Below are 15657 nucleotides of genomic sequence, written 5' to 3'. Positions count from 1 at the left end.
ACCGGCATATAGTTATGGGAACCGGCATATGAAAGTATTGTATGACTACCGGTTGGTAGTCTCAACTTTAGGGTTTCCAATTGATGTACTTCAAGCTTGTGTGGCTCAACCGATGATATTGTGTGATGAGTTAGCATTGTAAAGAAGAACATATCATGTTGCAACGTAAGCCTTTGTGCGTGAAGGATCTTGCATGAGGGAGATTGGTCCTATCTACCTCAAGAATGTGTGAAGTCTGTAAAATGGTGATAACATGTGATGGGTTATCAGCCGCCATAAAATCGATGGAAATGGACGATGGAGAATGTCTTGAGTTTGGATCAAGATCTGTTGTATTTAATGCAGTGTGCTCAACGGTCAGGATTGAACCATTTGAATTCCTTAACCTAACAGGTTTAAGGTTTAGGGTTTATGCTACCGACCTATTTGTTTTCCTATAAGGTTGATGTTGTGTCTCTTTCTGAGGTTGTTGGCAAAAGTTGTGTGTGTGTATCCAACAGAAGGGATACGTGATTCTTGCCAGACCAAAAGGAGAGAAGTGATACCTACAGAGTGTAAGTGTAGAAGGTGAAGAGGAGCTTAAGTGGATCTGCATTGGCATTGAGTGTTGTTACCAGATCATTGTAATACCTGTTGATCTCTAACCACCTCAGCAGCTGGAAAATCTCTTGACAGGGTAGCCTTAACTGGCTTGCTAAAAATCCTTTAATAGGGTAATTCAAAGCTACTGAGTTCAGAATCCTTTAGCTATTGAGTTCTTGAAATCCTCTAATAAGGTAACCTTTAACATGGTTTAACCCTTAACTGGGTATTGTAGCCATCCCTTAACCGGGTGATCCCTAACAGGATTGGTTCCTAGCAGAACCTATTGTAATGTCTCTAACTGGACAAGGCTTCTAACAGAGTGGACTTCTAAAGAGTTCAAAAACAACTTGTGGGTATTGATCCCCACCGTGGTTTTTCCCAGTTGGGTTTCCACGTGAAAAATATGTGTGTCATGTGTGATGCTTTGCTATTGTCTATCAAGCATATGATGGTTCTGTGTTTTATGCATGTCAATAAAACATGTTGAACTAGTTGTTATTGTGGTCTGATGATAGATTACCTGTTTATGCATAAGGGTGAAATGGTAGTGTAGTCTCAAGTTGAGTGAAAAGCTAAGTGAGTAACCGGTTAATGCTTGACTCTGACATTCTTAGCTTTGCCGGTTGCACTCTGTTTCAAACCGGTATCACTGTCTACCAGTCATTTGAAGTGTTTGTTGTCAAACCGGTTTTGGACTGTAATTTTGCCTGTACTGATTCACCCCCCCTCTCAATACCGGTTTGGTACTATTCACTCATCATTAAGTTATCAATTGGTATTAGTGTCCTCCAAGTCCTCTATGTTATAAGCTTAACCGCTTGAGGTAAAGATCCCAGTCAAATGATGAAGAGGGAAGGTCCAAAGTTTAACAGGGAAAATTTCAGTATATGGAAAGACAGGATGAAGATATACATCAGAAGCATGGGTGCTCAACACTAGAGCTAAGTTGAGAATGTCTATGTTGCCCCTACCGGCACTCTCACTGATCACCAAAAGAAAGAGATACAGGAAAATGGGCAAGTCATGGAAGCCCTAATTAGTAGTTTATCTGACATTGAGTTTATTGATTTTCAGGACAATGTAAATCCCAAAGAGGTATGGGATACTCTTCAAAATATCTATGGCGGTGATGAGCATGTAAAACAGGCTAAGGAAGAAAGCCTGAGAGGGAAGTTTGAAGATATGTAGATGGTTGAAGGTGAGACCATTCAACAGTATGGAATAAGAATCAAAACCGTTGTTGGAGATATCAAGAGTGCAGGTGGTAAAATAGAAGACTCCACTGTGGTAAGCAAAGTCCTGAGATCCCTATTGCCAGTCTATGCAATAAGGGTTGTTGTTATTCAGGAGCTAAGATCAATAGACAAGACTAAGGTATCCTTGGACTCTATCATAGCAAAGTTGACAGCCTATGAGCTAAATAGTTTTGATGGCAGTGTTCAAAAGACTGGATCAGCTTTTAAAGCTTTTGCTATACCATCTAGAAAAAGAAAAGAAGCTAGCACTAGTGATGAACCAAGACACAGCAAAGAAATGGATGATGAGGAGATTTTGATGGCATTTGAAGCTCTCCTTGCCAGGAAACTTCCTAAAGGAACCGGCAAATACAAAGGTAAGCTACCTTTGAAATTCTTTTCTTGCAACCGGATAGGACATATTGCTATAATCTGTCCTAATGGCGACAACAAGGACAAACTGGAAAGGTTCAAGAAATTCAAAGGAGGAAACCGGAGAAACTGTTTTGTGGCAGTTGATGAAGGTGTCACAGATGAAGAATCAGAGGATGAAGAAAATGAAGATATTGTGTTTGTTGCTGTCAAGGAAGATGTTTCAGACAAGAAAGCTCTTGTGTCCCGGTTTGATAATTTCAATGAGTGGATCATTGATAGTGGTTGTTCTCACCATATGACTAGTGACCGGAGCAAGTTTCTATCCTTGGAGGAGTATAATGGTGGTGTGGTTCGCTTTGGCAATGATGCACCATGCATGGTCAAAGGTAGAGGATCCATCTCTCTAAATGGAAAGAGTAGTGCTGACAATGTGTATTGGGTTGATGGTCTTAGACATAACCTTCTGAGTGTTGACAGTGGCCTCACTTTGGAATTCAAGAATGGAGTTTGTAGAATCAAAGGAAAGAATGGTGAATTGGTGGCCACCGGCATGTAGACCAAAGGTAATCTATTTCATCTGAATGCAAATATAAGTACATGTCTTATGGCTAAATTTGATGATAGCTGGATATGGCAAAGGAGACTCTGCCATGTAAACTTTGATAACATTGTAAAGGCCAGTAAGATCAAGGCAGTTAGAGGGTTGCCAATGCTAAGCAAACCGGATAATCCCTTGTTTAGAGAGTGTCAATTGGGGAAAATGTCTTCCTCAATCTTTAAAGGTAAATCTTTCACTGTTGACAACTTGCTTGATCTTGTGCATACTGATTTGTGTGGTCCTATGAAAACTAGGAGTGTGTAGGGTGATAGGTACTTCATGATTCTCATCGATGACTACTCAAGAATGATGTTGGTCACATTCTTGAAAGACAAGTTTGAAGCCTTTGTAAAGTTTAAAGCTTTCAGAGCATTAGTGGAGAAGGAAAGCAGTAAAAGGATCAAGTGCCTAAGAACTGATCAAGGAGGTGAATTCAACAAGTACTGTGAAGAACATGGCATCAAGAGGCAATTGTCTGCCCCCCAGACTCCATAGCAGAATGGCCTAGCAGAGAGGAATAACCGGACTGTGGTTGAAGCAACTAGAATCATGTTGATTCAAGGAAAGGTAGATCACACCTTTTGGAGAGAAGCGATGAGCACTACAGTCTACACAATGAACCGGGTACTCATCAAGAAAGGTAAGGATAAAACTCCTTAAGAGTATTGGATTGGTAGGACACCTGTGGTTAGCTACTCTAGAGTCTTTGGTAGCAAATGTTACATCAAGAGGAGTGAACACCAGAGAAAATTTGATGCGAAATGTGATGAGGGAATATTCCTATGATATTCCACCAAGAGCAAAGCTCTCAAGTTCTTCAACAATAGGACTCAGAGAATTATGGAAAGCATCAATGTAAGAGTTGATGAAACCTCTGAGAAAACTAAGGAAACCGGCAGTGAGCAAGCGGTAAACGAACCGATTGCAACCTTCTAGAAACCAGTTGTCAGTCAACCGAGTACCAGTAACAGTGTTCCTACACCGGTAGATGTAGATGTTGATACTGATGGAGATGAGGATGAAGAAGAAAAGCAAGAGGAATCTATCAAGACCATTCCTCGGTATGTCAAGCTGAATCATGATCCTAAGAAGATCATAGGAGATAAGGATGCAAAAATCCTTATAAGAAGAAAAGTTAGAGAAAACTCATGTATGATCTCTGAATTCGAGCCTGAAACATTCAAAGAGGCACATAAGTATGAAGACTGGATCAAGGCAATGGAAGAGGAACTTGACCAGATAGAGAAAAATGGTACATGGTCCTTGGCACCCAGACCGGAGCACAAAAATGTCATTGGTACCAAATGGGTCTTCAGAAATAAGTTGAATGAGGATGGCACAGTGATCAAGAACAAAGCCAGACTGGTGTGCAAAGGATATTCCCAAGAAGAAGGAGAAGACTATGGAGAAACCTTTTCTCCTGTAGCCAGATTGGAAGGAGTTTGTATGCTTCTTGCATATGCAACTTTTAAAGGCTTCAAAGTATATCAAATGGATGTAAAATCTACATTTCTAAATGGTGTACTTGAGGATAAGGTGTATATAGAGCAACCGGATGGGTTTGCCCTATCTGAAGCTAGTGACATGATATGTAGGCTACATAAAGCCTTATATGGGCTAAAGTAGGCACCTAGAGCATGGTATGAACACCTGCATTCCCATCTTGTGAAGATTGGATTTGATAGAACAAGTGAAGATAGCAATATATACTTGAAGTTTGAAGGAGATCAGATCCTGATATGTGTGGTATTTGTTGATGACATTATCTTTGGTGGAGATGAAAAGATGAGTCATGAATTTGCAGATGAGATGAAGAAAGAGTTTGAGATGTCACTCATAGGGGAGATTAAGTTCTTCATTGGACTGCAGATCCAGCAGATGAAGGATGAAATCTTTATCACTCAGTCCAAGTATGTCAAAGAGGTGTTGAAGACCTTTGGCATGGAATATAGCAAACCGGTTGGTACACCGATGGTGACCAGATGTAAACTATCCAAAGAGGATGACTTTGCATTGGTTGATGAGAAGGAATACTGATCAATGATTGATAAGTTGCATTATGTAGTGCATAGTAGACCGGATATTGCACATGCAGTTGGCATTACTGCAAGATTCTAGAAAAGTCCAAGAGAATCCCACCTGGTTGCAGTCAAGCGGATTCTTAGGTATCTGAAAGGAACTATTGACTATGGGTTATGGTATCCATACAATAATGATTTTAACCTGAAAGTGTTCACAGATGCTGACTAGGCTGGTAATGTAAATGACCAAAAGAGCACAACCGGTGGTGCATTCTTCCTTGGTGGTAGACTGGTCTCATGGATGACTAAAAACAGAGTTGTATCTCTCAGTCTATAGCGGAAGCGGAGTATGTTGCAGCTTTCATGAACTGCACTCAGACAATCTGGATGAAGAATGTATTTAATGGCTTCAAATTTCCTGTATCTGAACCAGTAAGTATATTTTGTGACAATACTAGTGCAATTAACATCTCCAAGAATCCGGTTTTACATTCTAGAACCAAGCACTTTGAGCTTAAGTATCATTTCTTGAGAGAAAAGGTTCAAGAACAAAGAGATTGCACTAGAGCATGTTTCCAGTAAGGAGCAGTTAGCAGACATATTCACCAAGCCTCTCCCAAAGACTACATTTACATACTTAAGAGGTGAATTGGGGGTACTGCCCCTTCAGGAGGTGAACTAAAAGCATATGCTCCACATCAGTCAGGTATTGCATAGTCAAATTTATTTTGGGTTGATGTGTTGAAGGATGCTACTCCTCAGGGGGAGCAGCATAATGGAACAGGGAAGCTTGTGCCTCCACTTTGGCATTGTTGTCAAAGGGGAGAAGATGTGAAGCAGAGAATATATCTGTAGAAATTGGGGGAGAAGATGTGAAGCGAAGAGATATCTTTGTATGTTACCATTAATGCCAAAGGGGGAGATTGTTGGCATTATGTGAACCGGTATGAGGACATAATGACATTGTATGTTGTCATTGATGTCAATATGTTGAAGAGGTGTGAACCGACATATGTGAGAACTGGTATAACACTGTGAACCGATATTTGTGCTAAAGTGAAGCGGTGTGCTTGTTCATGATGAATCGGCATATAGTTATGGGAACCGACATATGGAAGTATTGTATGACTACCGGTTGGTAGTCTCAACTTTAGGGTTTCCGGTTGATGTGCTTCAAGCCTGTGTGGCTCAACCGATGATATTGTGTGATGAGTTAGCATTGTAAAGAAGAACATATCGTGTTGCAACGTAAGCCTGTGTGCGTGAAGGATCTTGCATGAGGGAGATTGGTCCTATCTACCTTAGGAATGTGTGAAGTCTGTAAAACGGTGATAACATGTGATGGGTTATCAATCACCATAAAATCGATGGAAATGGACGATGGAGAATGTCTTGAGTTTGGATCAAGATATGTTGCATTTAATGTAGTGTGCTCAACGGTCATGATTGAATTGTTTGAATTCCTTAACCTAACAGGTTTAGGGTTTAAGGTTTATGCTACCGACCTATCTGTTTTCCTATAAGGTCGATGTTGTGTCTCTTTCTGAGGTTGTTGGCAGAAGTTGTGTGTGTGTATCCAAGAGAAGGGATACGTGATTCTTGCCAGACCAAAAGGAGAGAAGTGATACCTGTAGAGTGTAAGTGCACAAGGTGAAGAGGAGCTTAAGTGGATCTGCATTAGCATTGAGTGTTGTTACCAGATCATTGTAATACCTGTTGATCTCTAACCACCTCAACAGCTGGAAAATCCCTTAACAGGGTAGCCTTAACTGACTTGCTGAAAATCCTTTAACAGGGTAATTCAAAGCTACTGAGTTCAGAATCCTTTAGCTATTGAGTTCTTGAAATCCTCTAACAAGGAAACCTTTAACAGGGTTTAACCCTTAACCAGGTATTGTAGTCATCCCTTAACCGGGTGATCCCTAACAGGATCAATTCCTAGCAGAACCTATTGTAATGTCTCTAACAAGACAAGGCTTCTAACAAAGCGAACTTCTAAAGAGTTTAAAATCAGCTTGTGAGCATTCATCCCCACTGTGGTTTTTCCCAGTTGGGTTTCCACTTGAAAAATATGTGTCATGTGTGATACTTTTATCTTGTGATGCTTTGCTATTGTCTATCAAGCATATGATGGTTCTGTGTTTTATGCCTATCAATAAAACATGTTGAACTAGCTGTTATTGTGGTCTGATGATAGATTACCTGTTTGTGCATAAGGGTGAAATGGTAGTGTAGTCTCGAGTTGAGTGAAAAGCTAAGTGAGTAACTGGTTAATGCTTGACTTAGAAATTCTTAGCTTTACTGGTTGCACTCTGTTTCAAACCGGTATCACTGTCTGCCAGTCATTTGAAGTGTTTGCTGTCAAACCGGTTTTGGACTTTATTTTTGCCTGTACTGATTCACCCCCCCTCTCAGCACCAATTTTGTACTATTCACTCATCATTGAGTTATCAGTTTTAATTTAAGAAATTCTAATTACCGGTTAGATGCTGATTCACCCCCCCCCTCTCAGTATCTGTGGGAATCCTAACAATTGGTATCAGAGCTTGGTCCTCTATTTTTAGAAGCCTAACAGCTTGAAGAAGATCTTGACACCGGTAGAGATGGAAAATCTGATGAAGCAACTTGAAGGAGCTCTCTCAGACTATGATATAGAAAAATTGAAAAATATCAAATTAGAAGATGATCTAAAGGCTGCTCAGGATATCATTCAAGCACTTCAAGAAAATCTTCCTATTGCAAAAAATAAGAGAAGAGAACTTTGTGAAAAAATGCAAAATGAGAATGATGAAAAAGAATCACTTAATGATATGATAAGCAAACTGAAACTGGAGAACATGACAACAAAGAATGAGATGCAGGATATGACTATGAGATTTTATAAGGAAAATGAAGATAGGAAGAAGAATGAAGAAGAATTGACCAAAAGAATAAGTGATGCAGCAAATGAAAACACAAGACTTAGCTATGAAAATGATTTGTTGAAGACAGATATAATGCACACTCAGAATGACTCCAATGAACTGATGAGGCAGAAAGAAGTCTTAAAAAGATAACTAGAAACTACAAATCAACATAAAGAAAAATTCAAGAAAAGATCAGAGGAACTTGGTAACTTGCTGAAGAATAAAAAACCTAAAGGTGACACTTCTGGAATTGGCTTTGAAGTTGGTGAATGCTCTGGTACTGCAAACACATGGGATCACAACAAACTGGTAAGGCAACCTAATGCTTATAAATTCAATGGAAAATGTTTTAACTGTAATAAGTATGGTCATAGAGAAAATGAATGTAGATCTAGAAATTATCATAATATCAACACACCCACCGGTCAATGTTCAAAATGCAACAAAGTTGGTCACAACTGTGAAAATTGCAAAATGAATGTGAGATGTTATGTTTGTGGAAGATTTGGACATTTATCTAATCAATACAGAACACAAACTGGCATAGGTTATGGGAAATCTATTCAGAAGAATAATGTGACTTGTTATGCATGTAACAAGATTGGGCATATTGCAAAATTCTGTAGAAGTAAAGGATCACCGGTAGACAACAAAAGTTCTAACTTGAAAGGTAAAGAAAAAGTTGAAGAGGTTAAGCAAGAATTCTCAAAACAATGGATTAGAAAAGCTAATCTAAATGTTCGGAATACTCCTCCACCGGTAGAACCAATCAATACTTCACCCGCAGGACAGAGTGATGCTTCACCGGCAGGATAGAGTAGTGCTCCATTGGCAGGAAGTTCTTCATCAAATTGAAGAAAGTTTTCTTGAGGGTTTGGCAATTTAATGACACATGTGCTATTATTCCCTCGGTTAGAGATGAGAAGATGGAAATTACTTCATTACCGACAGACAATGTTAAGTGACTACTTAACCGACATGCATTAAATGTGGTAGATGGCAAATAAGCATTATAAATTTGTGGTTTTGGCTCCATTTCATTTCACCGTGATTTCAAACATTCGTAGAGCACGAAATTTGTAGAGCTAAGGGATTTCAAGCAAAGAGGCGAAGCACTTCAAGCAATCAATCTATCCAAAGACAGAAAAAAATATTTATCACCATGGCATCCACCTCTGCACTTGAATATATAACAAACCCTACTGTAGTCGAGGTTATAAAATGCCCTAGGCCCGTATTTCAACTAGTTCCCGAGGTAGCAAAGAAAGATGACAATATAGGTGCTTTCTCTCAAATACCAAAAGGAGTTGTTTATGTTGAAGACCTCAGAATTTACATTCACTGTAACATAGAGGAATTGGGAGATGAAGAGATCAAAACAATGTATAAATCTATCATATGTGATAATTTTAGAAATGTAAAACCGAAACATAAAATTATTGAAACCCTAGGATTTACTGAAATCCTCTGCATTCCTGAATTTCCCAAGGATGTGATTAGGATAGTCTTAAGAAGGGTACATGGTGAATTTTTCTGGCTAGATGCAATTCACAAAATTACCAAGGAAGTTGTAGAAGCTATCATAGGGTTACCGTCCACCAGTAAAAGACCAGACAAGACTAAAAAGGTCTCTAATGACCTAGTAACTAAACTAACTGGTGCAACATCCGACAAAAGGTCCTTGAGGATAAATGATGTAACAAATACAAATGTGAGATTTGTTAGCATGATTTTAGGGTATAAAGCTACTCATGCAAATAGACTCAACTCAGTTTCAAGTTTATGCATTAAGAGTGCTTATGATATGGTTACAGACAATGTGAAAATTGACATATGTGAATGGTTAAAAGATGAGTTAACTGACAACTTAGGCAAGATAAAGAAAGATAAGAAAGGAGCTTTTAGATTTGGTAATCTGCTTGTATGCTTGATGCTACACATAACCAAACGAGTTCCCGGTATAGGCTATAAAGTACTTGGATTTGATATACCGGTAGGAAAACAGTTGACATAACTATTGAATAACATGGGTGAAGACAAGGAAAAGAATATCCATGGATACTTTCAAGCACTTAAGGCCAAAATGAAGAAGAGAATCATATTATCACAGAAGATTGTTGACAAGTACAAGGATGATATATGTTTTGTAATCATAAAGGATACTAATCTTGAGGTACTATACATAGTAGATGTTGATACACAAAAGATCAACATAGTGGTAGATAAAGATTCAACTGGTAAGACAGACATGGCTAGTGAGCCACCGATAACTGAGCAAACTGATCAAACACAAGAGAAACCGACAGATGATAACATAGGAGAACAAACAAAGAAACAAGAAGAGAAAAAGGCTCCGGAATAGGAACACGTACAGGAACAGAGTCATGAGGAAATAGTACAACTAGCAACAGGAGAAGTACACAAACCATTGCTTAAGGAAATGCAAACACAAACAGACCTACAAGAGGTCACAACAAGCTTGGTTACTTCCTCCACTGGCGGAATTTAGAATGTTGGTTCCTCCTCAGCAGGCCACAAATCAACAAATGTAACTCAAGTACTCTTAGATTCAATCAAAAGGATAACAGATTGTATTTCACAGGCTTATAAAGCTATAGATGACACAATCTCAATTTTGAAGGTAATTGCTCCTAACTGTAACATAGACAATAAGGATTCTTTAAAACAACTTGATATTTTGTGTAAATACATCACTGAGAACATAGTGACTATTGAGCAAATAAAGGAAGAGACTTTGAAGAATAAGGTAGAAATTGAAAAGAAAAGATTCTTTGAAGATCAGATAAAGAAGTGTTCTAGGGAATTTGACACACTTCTATCGGAACTATGTAACTTATTGAAAGAATACAAAACTCTGTACAAAGACACCTGCAACACAAACTTTTTGACAGTAGACATAGATAAGAAAATGAGCAAGGTACAGGATGAAATCAATAAACTTGCTGATAATTTTGTTAACTCACCTGATACATTATCAGTTTTTGAGCAAAGGATAACAAATTTTGAGGAAGAGTTACTTAAGTTAGAAAGAGAAAAGGAGAGAATAGTAAATAAGGCAAAGAATTTGACATTAAAACTGAGTCCAAGATTGGACTATCTAGCATCATTGCGGAAGGAAATATTTGAGACACTGATATAGGGACAGAAAACACCGACAGAGCATATGTAGCACTTCACCGGTACAGTTAAAAGAACAAAGACAACAATAAGAGATAGTAAGAAGTTTACGGAGAGTATAAATTTGATTTTGGCGGATCTATTTCAAATTGTAACCACCCAGTTAGAAGGTTGAGACTACAACTCTACTGACATCTTGACAACCTTTGTCATTGATGCCAAAGGGGGAGTAGTAGTATGAGAAAATAACTGGCAAAAGACTTGTCTACTTAGGGGGAGTTCTTATATTTTTGGTAACATATTTTTGGAATCATTTTTGAATTAAAGTTTTGGATACACTTTTGAATTTTCTCATGAGTGTTGCCATCACTGCCAAAGGGGGAGATTGTTGGCATATGCACACTCCAATGAGACATTGTAGGTGATTGAAGGTTTTGTCATTGATGACAACCTTACAATCCTATGGCACTGACAAGATAGTTCACCAGCATCAACAGATCACACTCTACACTGACACTTAGACCACTGGCACCACAGAGAAAGGAAGCATACCGGCATAGAGGCCGACATGATTTTTGATATATTATATTTTGTTTATTATTGTAAAAAATTTGTAAGCCAAATTGGCAAGTTGTAAAATGACTCTTATATATAAGAGAGGTCATTGTAGACATTTGGTAAGTGACAAGAAGAAAAGATATTAGGTAGACCTATTATGCGAAATATAGGTTAAAGGTTTTATGTAAAGAACAGAGCAAAAACTAGTACTGGATCTAGCATTATAGATGCTATTGTAAAGAAGTACAAGATACTGGATTTGTATAATCCATATTGTAAGTCAGTTAGACTTCCCATTGAGCAGTGAGCTCTAGGCAGTTGGCCTTCCTGCATGTGCAAGCCCCTCTTGTAGCAGTAATATTCTCTTATTGGTCAGTAAGTGAATATTGTGGGTCACAAATCCCACCGAGGTTTTTCTCACACTGGGTTTCCTCGTTAAATCATTGTGTTATGGTGTGTTTCTTATGTGGTTGCTTTCATTTCTATTTATTGCATTATTTCTTGCATATTGGTACACTGTTATAATATGTTCTGCATGTTTTAAGTTAAGAAATTCTAATTACCAGTTAGATACTGATTCACACCCCCCCCCCTCAGTATCTGTGGGAATCCTAACAAACGGAAATAAAATTGATATTTTGTATAACAATTATTTGTAGGACTATAACTCTTGTTGTCCAACATGTTGGGCCATGAAAAGTTTTCGGCGTCATTCCCATCAGTGCATGATGAGGTGGACTGTGTTGAAGTTTTAGGAATCCCAGAAACCATGGGCAAATCCTATGATAATTTTGGTGTTGGATGTGGGCCAGATTTGGATAAAGGCAAAGCGGTAAAATTTCAAAATACGATGAAAATTTAAAGTTACAAATGCAAGGCGTGTTTGAAATCTAACGTGAGTTATTTATTACTAGGAGTCTAAATAGAGTTATGTATTTTTAAATTTCACATTGCCCATAACCAACGCTTTAATTTAACAAATAACAACATAATTATTTTAGAATGATAAAAAACACAACAAAAAGTGATTTGGTTGTGCACGGATTCCCCAAAAAAATCACTTAAATCATGGCAAATCACTTATTTCAACATTCCTGCACAAAATTGTGGCATGTTGTCAATGATGCTGATGAGGGAAAATGGGTACAGTTTGCATGAAAAATACCATGAAACCCTACCAAAGCTGGATTCTCTAAAAAATTAGACAAACCAAAACCAGACTTCCTAAGCTGCTGGATCAATCTTTGTAGAATAAATGGAAAGTAGATGTAAAAATATTGTGGTTTTAGAGCTACTAGGTTCTTGAGCTCGAGACAAGATTTTTGCAGCGTTTTAAATTTCAAACACACACAACCATGTATATGTATATGTCTATATGTATATGTACACACACACAACCACTTAAGCAAACATGTATATGGTTGTTGACTGAATTGCATGTACATGTATATGTCAACCTACATGGCATATATGTATATGGTTGTATAGGAAATTCCAAGGAACTTCATATGGATATACATATACATATATGTATATAGATATGCATATACATATACATATATACGTATACAACCATATGTATATGAGCAACTGCAATATACATATGCATCGATTTGCATATGTAGATGAGCAACTATAATGAACACCATAGCGAATTCCATTGAATATGTATATGGTTGTATATGTCAACTACATTCATATGCATATACATATAAGTTGACTGAACTGCTGTTGATTGTATATGGTTGTATATGTATTTTTTTGACTGGCTGTTGACACAATGTGTATGACTATTGACTGAATTGCAAAGATGCTTGCTAAAGTGGCTCCAAATTCAAAACATGTCAGTATGCCATAAATTAGATGTAAGCATCCGCATCAAAGGTTGTTGCTAAACATTATATCCTAAATATTTCTGTCAAGAGAATTGTCACAAAAATAACCTCAAGAGCAATGAGCATAAGATTCATTTCACAGTTGAAAATATCTGCTCATGAAGAAACAAATAAGCATCTAACACTAGGTATTGCAATAATAGCATATATGAAAACAACAACATATAAACCCACAGAACCAATGCTTTCATTTAACAGATAACAACATATTTGTTTTAGAATGAAATAAAACACAACAAAAAGTGATCTGGGCATGCACGACTTCCCAAAAGAATTTGCTAAAATCATTGCAAATGACTTATTTCAAGATGCTACACAAAATTGTGTCATGCTATCAACAATGGCGACGAGGAAAAATGGGCACAGTTTGCACGATAAATATAATGAAACCCTACCAAAGCAAAATTTTCTAAAAAATGAGACAAACGAAAACCAGGGTCCTTAAGCTTCTGGATCAATCTTTGTACAATAAATGGAAGGCAGATGTAAAAATAGTGCGGTTTCAAGAGCTACAAGATTCTTGAGTTCGAGACAAGATTTTTGCAGCGTTTTAAATTTCAAACACACACAACCATGTATATGTATGTGCACATGTATATATCTACATATGCCAACTGAATATACATATGGTTGTATAGCAAATACCAAGGAACTTCATATACATACACATATATATGTATACCGCCATATGTATATGAGCAACTATAATATACATATGCAGCCATATGTATATGTATATGAGCAACTATAATGAACACCATAGCAAATTCCATCGAATAAGTAGATGGTTGTATATGTCAACTACATACATATGCATATATATATACACAAATAAGTTGATTGAATTTTTGTTGGGGAATTAGATTAAACCCATTGGGGGTGCCTAAAAACATATTACAGGAGACTCAGGCACTGAAACATGATACTTCAAGGACAGAACTGCCAATAATGTCTAGAATTGCTTATAAAAGGATGTTGAATTATTGCAAATTGATGCAAAAGAAAAGATGTTAATTCTATTTGTTCTATGGAAAGACAATCTCTCAAATGTGGCACCCCTGTTTTTTGTTGAAGTAATAAAGGAGTGGTTCCAGAAAAGAATATTATAACAACCAAAGCATCTAATACTAGGTATTGCAATAACAACATATATGAAAACAACAATACGAGTTTTTGGAGAGCAAAATAATGGTGGGGTTTCGGTGAAAAAACATGGGATGCAAAATTTTGATATATAGTTTTCGACAGGTCATAAATGAGCCACCGGTGACTACTCTTCCATTCCTACGGTCTGCTTACTCAGTATCTTCCCTTTATGAACCAGTCAGTGGGCTTAACTTTTAATGACCTCGAACTAAACAGACCGAATGGAAGGTTCGGTGTCGCTCTTCTCTCCCAGGCATTGAGATTATGAACCACCACAACTCTGCTTCATATGTCAACAGAGGTTCCAAACATGGGCTATTTTGTTGTGAATGTGACCATTAACATAACATTACATTACATCAGCTGGGACTTAAAATCAATTTTGTATTATAAAAAACTAGGATTAGAACCCACAAAGCAAAAATCCTCACTCACTTGCAAATTTCAAACAAATCTCCAAGAGAAGTATACGAACGCAGTAGTGGACAAGGTAGATCTACACTTCACATAAAATGACCAAAATGACGAAAAAAGGGCAAGGAACAAGCAAGGATGTAAACAAAAAAAGCAGCACCTCCTTGTTTAATGCAACACTAGTAATAAATTGACATTAACCGAATCAAAGGTAAGCTGTTTTAATTATTTAAGTTTTTTACATCGAATGAAATAAATGTTGAATAGACGTGAGCCAAGATTAATTTAATTCATATGTCCCTTCTAATTTGCACCCTTCGAATTTGCAATGTGCGAAGTAATCTTTCCGACTGCCAATAATAAATGTATGCCCGGTGAAATAAATGCCATTGCATAGTTTTCAACCGCTTTTCTTTCCGATTCTTTTTTCCATGGCTGACACTTTCCCGGCAAACAAAACCCCATACAAAAAGCCTATTGACTTAAAAATATATAAAGATTTAACATTACAAGCCCCCTCCATAGACACGGCTAAATTGTACACAAAATGGCATACAAAATGGCATTCCAAAAGACGTTCTATTTTTACAAATCTGATTTTTTTTTTGTTTTGTTTGTGAAGTACCATTTTATGCAGAGATTAGCATGTGCCATTCTCCATCGCCGTGGAAACGCGCATGCCATGAGGTCCCTCTACCGTCAGAATTAACTATGTTGTCCTCTAACTTCATTATACAACTTGATTATCTCTCAAATTGAATATAAATCCGTATCCAAACCCTGCTT

Source organism: Cryptomeria japonica, chromosome 2 (genome assembly GCF_030272615.1).
Source record: "Cryptomeria japonica chromosome 2, Sugi_1.0, whole genome shotgun sequence".
Lineage (NCBI taxonomy): Eukaryota > Viridiplantae > Streptophyta > Pinopsida > Cupressales > Cupressaceae > Cryptomeria > Cryptomeria japonica.
Note: the sequence above shows the minus strand (reverse complement) of the source record.